The sequence below is a fragment of the Vicugna pacos genome, chromosome 36 (assembly GCF_048564905.1).
Source record: "Vicugna pacos chromosome 36, VicPac4, whole genome shotgun sequence".
Taxonomy (NCBI): domain Eukaryota; kingdom Metazoa; phylum Chordata; class Mammalia; order Artiodactyla; family Camelidae; genus Vicugna; species Vicugna pacos.
This window is the reverse complement of record NC_133022.1, coordinates 3,621,919-3,627,486: the sequence shown is the minus strand read 5'-3', so window position 1 is coordinate 3,627,486 and position 5,568 is coordinate 3,621,919. Positions and strand designations below refer to the sequence as shown.

Sequence of the window (5,568 nt, the reverse complement as noted above, 5' to 3'; positions counted from 1 at the left end):
CAGTGATGAGCTCGCACGTTGCCTGGCAAGTACTCTTCAAGCCTCTCGTGTCTATCCGCCCTTCTCCATGTTGGGATATGTATCCACTTGGAACTCCACCATCAGGTCTGGCAACTCTCTGGACAGATGCCTGTATCAGGGGCATACACATGGGGTGGGAGGGCGGGGGACGAGGCCCAGTGCATGATGATAACTGCCCAGGAGACTCCGCTGGATGGTGAGGCGGAGAGCGTGTACCCTAGGCAGTGACCAGCAGGGGGCCCCTCGCTACGTGGAGGGTTCCAACACCTATTGCTTCTGTTTGGAAATGAGTTGAGCTTTCTTTAGAGACAGATATACCTCTTCCTGAGGATCACACTAGTAGAACTTCCAGATATAAGAAATCAGAGGCTTAGGCAGTGGGAGATCCAGGATGTGATCTATCCAGACGAGCTGTCAGATTCGGAATAGGCAAAGGTGCAGGAGGAATTTGACGTTGCTGAATGGGGACACTGGGCAGAGTAGCTGCACTGGAGTTGGTGGCAGTCCTGGAACCCTGGATCTCAAGAAAGAAAGAAACTTCCATTCTTGGGGTGCATGATGGCTCTCTTAATGAACTCCACTACTGACTGACAGCGATCCTCAAATTTGGGATGATATCACAGGCTGAAGTTTCCTCTGCAGTGCTCCATTCTAGTGTGGGGGGCGGTACCCTGTGGTTGGAAACTGAGGCTCAGGATACGAGGATTAGAGCTGTCTCCTACCAGGACAGACCCATCGGGCTTGCCTTTCAGCTTCATCTCTGCATCTTCCCAATTCATTGGCCCCCAACACCAACACTTCTCCAACTCTTGAAGGCTGGCTGCCAAGCTGCTGAGTCGGGTGGGTAGAGGGGACACTGAAGGTGTTGCAGAGACTAGCTCTACAGGCATTCGGTTGCTCGGATGGGAGCAATCCAGGGAAATGTATCTAGGAGACTGAGGCTTCTTTGTGGGAGACGGGGGTTGGCTGGTGTGGAGAGGTCATGCCCCGCTGAGAGATGTCCACGTCTACAAGTGACACTGTTTCACCTGTGAACAGGGGGCTGAAGGAGATTGGAGAAAATGCACTTTGAGTTCTTGTCAACTTGGGTTTCCCCTCCGAGTCCAGCTCCCGGCCTGCAGAGCCTCCCATGTCTGTCAGGCTCGCAGCTGAAGCAGCCCGCTCTCCGGAAGGCCTCCTGCGGCCCCAGCACCACCGCCTGGGCCACCGCTGCGGCTGTTTGTGCGAAAGAGGTGACTGAGGCGGATTTTGAGCGAGCCCTTCCGAGAAGGGCCCGTGAGTGGCCTAAGGGCCCAGGAGGGGGCGGGGGAGGTTGCTGCTGCTGCTCTCTCTACTCCAGCGCCCTGGAGGGACCAAGTCCCGCATCGGGAAGGGCACCGGGGTATTTCAGGGCCTGGGGGCTGCGCAGCAGCCGGCCGCCCCCTCCTCCCCGCCGCGGCCCGGGCTGCTGAGCTCCTGGGCCTCGGACTCCAGGCCCTGCAGGACCAGAAGCGCATCGCTCGTTTCAGGGGGGTCCTCCCCGGCCTGCGGGGCAGCAGCAGGAGGCCCGGGCTGCGGAGGGGGAGCTGCGGGGGGCGGGGGCACGGGCAGCAGCCCCCGCCCACCGTCTTGATCCCCGGCCCCGCCGGCTGCCTGAGCCCCAGAGGCGCCAGGCCCAACGTCCGCTCGAGCGCCCCCCCGGCGGCGGGGCCTTGGGGTCCAGGGCGCAGCGGTGCCAGCGACACAGCGGTTCCGAGGGTCCGGGCTCCGGGGCCACCTCTGCGTCCTCCTCCCCCTCCCCCTCCGGCGGCTGAGTCACGCCGCGGAGCACCGTCAGCTGCGGCGGCCGGGAGCCCCGCGGGCCGGGCCGCGCGAGGGACGGCGGCGGCGGCGGGCCTGGCTCGGGGGCGCCTTCCCGTAACCGGTACGAAGCGGCCGCCGCCTCCGCCTCGCCATCCCTGAGCTCAGCCCTGGGCATCAAGCAGAGAGACGGAGGGCGGGCGGCGGGGAGCCGGGCTGGGGTGGGGACGAGCCTGGCCCCGCCGGAGCCCCGCCCGCCGCGACCCGGAGCGACAGCGCTGAAGGCCGCGGCGGCCTCTGCCTCACGGCGCGGGCGGGGGGCGCGCCGGGCCCCTTGTGATCTCAGGCCGCCGCCGCCCATGACCTAATTTTTCAGCCTGCAATTGTTATCATCACAAACAGAAGGATGAAAAGATAAGAATCCAATGGAAGTTTTAAAAAGTCCTCTTTATAGTTTCAGTACATACACACAATGATTTGGAAGATGTCAATCAATATATTAGAATGCTCTCAATTAACTCTTGTAAAATATTACTAATGGGATTATTTTCACTTGTAGGTTTGAGGCTCAGTTAAGTAAAGAAACTGTTTATACATACACACCACACAAATGTATACTCACATAATGTTTTAAATATTGCTTTTGAATTACCAAAGGCAACTGCCTTAGGTGTCGTCTCATCTGGACTTCACCCTATTCTGTAGTATCACTGCTATTTCACACATCACAGAACAGTGTGATAAGGGACTTGAACAACATTATGATCATTTTCGACATCTTAAGAATTCATATATCACCAGCACCAGTATCTCTTACTACACAGAAGATGTATATTATAATTTGAACTAAAATTTATTTCTTGCTTTATCATTATCTTATTTATATTACCCAAAAGGAATGTCTTACATAAATGTTCATACCCTCAACTTCACCAACTTGTGTATGCTCAAAGCATCTAATTTTTTTAAAGTAAATGTATACTGATTCACTCTCCTTTTCACATTCTGGATGGTCAAGGTAGTATTCACTGCCTCGACTTCCACTTACCTAGGTAATTTACACAATAACGTGTAGAAGTCCTCATTAACAAGCTCAGTACCAATTACCTGAATCCTCCAACACTGAGATGCCAAGAATTCTACACGATAAGAAATAAGTCAAGAATGTTATCATCAGGACTATGCAATTAACCTCCCTGGCTTCCTTTTAATATATGAAATATGCCAAACTCTTCCCTTCTTTGGGCCTTCTTGTATTCTGTTGTCTTTGCCTGGAATAAGCTTATGCTCAACCCTTTCAGTGACTGGATCCTTGTCATCCATCAGCTTTCAGTTTAGTAAGTATCTTATCTTGGGCAGCCACCCCCAGGGCAGCCAGCTAGGTTTCTGAACTTCCTGCAACAGAGCATTTTCTCCATAGCACTGTGATAATAGCAATTTAGAATGACTGCTTATGCACTGGCATACCTACCTGTTGGCTACCTCCCTGACTAGAAGGTAAGCACTAAGTGGACAGGAACTTGGTCGGTTTTGCTCATCACTTTATAACCAGCTTCCAGTACGATGCCTCACTTACAGCAAATGTTGAGTGGATGTTGTTAAATACACCACTAAACAACAATTTTCTAACTCATCTTGCCAACCCTGTTGCCATTCTTACTGCCTAATTATTGTCTGCCTTTCTAGGAACATTCCCAGAAAAAGCTTTTTTCATACTGTTGCTCCCTAACTCCTCTCTAATTGTCCAAAACAGATCCAGCCCTCAAGGTGGTTCAGTTCCAACCCTTTCTGTGAAGCCATTCCTGAGTATTTTGACACATACTCTCCTTTCTTGGATTTCCAAAAACAACCATCATTGCTATTATTTATGACTATTGTGGGTAATTATTTTGTTAAGCGTTTTGCCATCTAGTCTCAATCCTTTGGTGCTAGAGATAGGTCTTCTCTCTTTTTATTTGTCCTAGTGCCAGGCATAGTGCCTGATGAACTGTAGGGGGTCCAAGATGTTGGGGGATTGGTTGATATAATGATAATCAAACAAACTCTCCCTTTGAAGCTCTAAAGCCTGTTGGAGGAAAGATCCATCCCTCTCCATGTGCCTTCCTTATATCATTCAAACTGGCCACATGCCTGGTGTTTTGCTGGCCAGTGAATGTGGATGGCTGGGCACTTTTCTGGGCATTTTTCAGAGACTCTTAGGGCATTTTTCAACTCTTAGGACGATGTTGCTTAAGAGTCTAAGCTGTGTAGTGCTCAGGCGGAGAGCCAGGTCAGAGAGCTTCCAGTTCCAACCATGCTGCCTTCCAGTCACTGGCCTCCTGGTCATTCAAAACCAGCCTGCAATTGCACACCAAATACCGTACTAGGGAGGGTGGGTGGAGGTAGGGGTTAGGGATGGGCAGAAATCTTATGGCCAGCACAGTGCCGTCTAAGGAAAAAGATAGCCTCCCCTCTGCACAGAGAAGAAGAGCTTCCTCTCTCAGCTGCACTCCAGGAGAGAAGGGGATGTGAGGTTCCTGGCATCACAAGTCATTGACTTATGGTAGTAGCATTCTGAAAGGTGGGTTACACAGTCAGGCTCAGCTGTACCCCAGACTGATATGTGTTCAGAAGGGCTGACAGTACTCTCTTGTGTTTTGTTTACTCTTCCTGCCTTGAGAGATATGTACAGAGCATGATCTCTATTGTTACATTAGTGAGAATGAAAGTATGAAGACGTTAAGGGAATTATCTGAACTCATACATACAGGGAACTGGGGACAAAACACACATTTTCTGTCTCACAGCTTTATATTTTGTATCAAACACTAGCTTATGTTTGGCTAACATCCACGAGGACTAGGAAGATAATATGGAAAAGCTAATCATTCTGGGTGGAAGGAGGGACATTGCTCCAGGTTCTGTAGTTCCCTAAGTGCATAAGCTTTAGGTTTTAGTAAATTAACACATTGAAAAATCTATATCAGAACACCATACAAATACATTAAAAAATTATGTCTCATTACACAGTAATTAAATTGAGCAGTCACCTTGTCAAAATCACCCATGAGAGACTCCATAAGGGAAGCCAATGACAAATGCACTGTTACCTGTGGGGAGTGGTGTAAAAAGCAAAATTCACAAAAATCAGTTTCACCCAGGACAGGCTATAGATAACATTACAGATGAATGCTAAATACTACACGATAGGAGCTGTCTGATTAAGTTTGGCTCTTCCTCCGTTTTATTAAATTACCATCTCCATGTCTTAGCCTCCTTCTTACACACCATTATCTTGTCCTTTGAGTATCTGACAAATGTCTCCTCATTTATCCACATATGTGGTACGATCCTCCTCTCATGCTCTTAGATTTTCTCACTGTTACACTCTTACCGCTGTTCTGTAGTCTTCCCAGTGCTCCTTTGTGGGTGATACCTTACGTAGAGCTTGGCGTGTGTCTCTCTTACATCTTATTATCCTTTTATTTGCATTCAGGTTTACTCAACTAGGATTTTTTCCTTTTATGTTATTTTATTACTATTCTAAAATATTTAAATCCTTAATTTCCACTTTCACGTTCTTCTACCGTCCTGTTTCCAAAAGGAAATGAGAGCATAGCTCCGTCGCCTGTACATTGTCCACGGTCCCTGGGCTGGGGTAGGTCCCGACTCCTACCTGCCAGTTGCTTCGAGGGTGTGGAGCACCCGGGGGCTCACATGCAGCCCCCCGGGAATGGCGCGGGGTCCTGGCGCCCCCTCCTTACTGCTGAGGTCTGGGTGTGGCTGGGC

General features: G+C 50.1%; 1 pseudogene; it reads right to left on the bottom strand.

Annotated features, from left to right (window-relative positions):
- Nucleotides 1–267: 267 nt before the first annotated feature.
- LOC140691722 (suppressor of cytokine signaling 7 pseudogene) lies at nt 268–1,978 on the bottom strand (annotated as a pseudogene).
- Between the last annotated feature and the right edge of the window lie 3,590 nt (nt 1,979–5,568).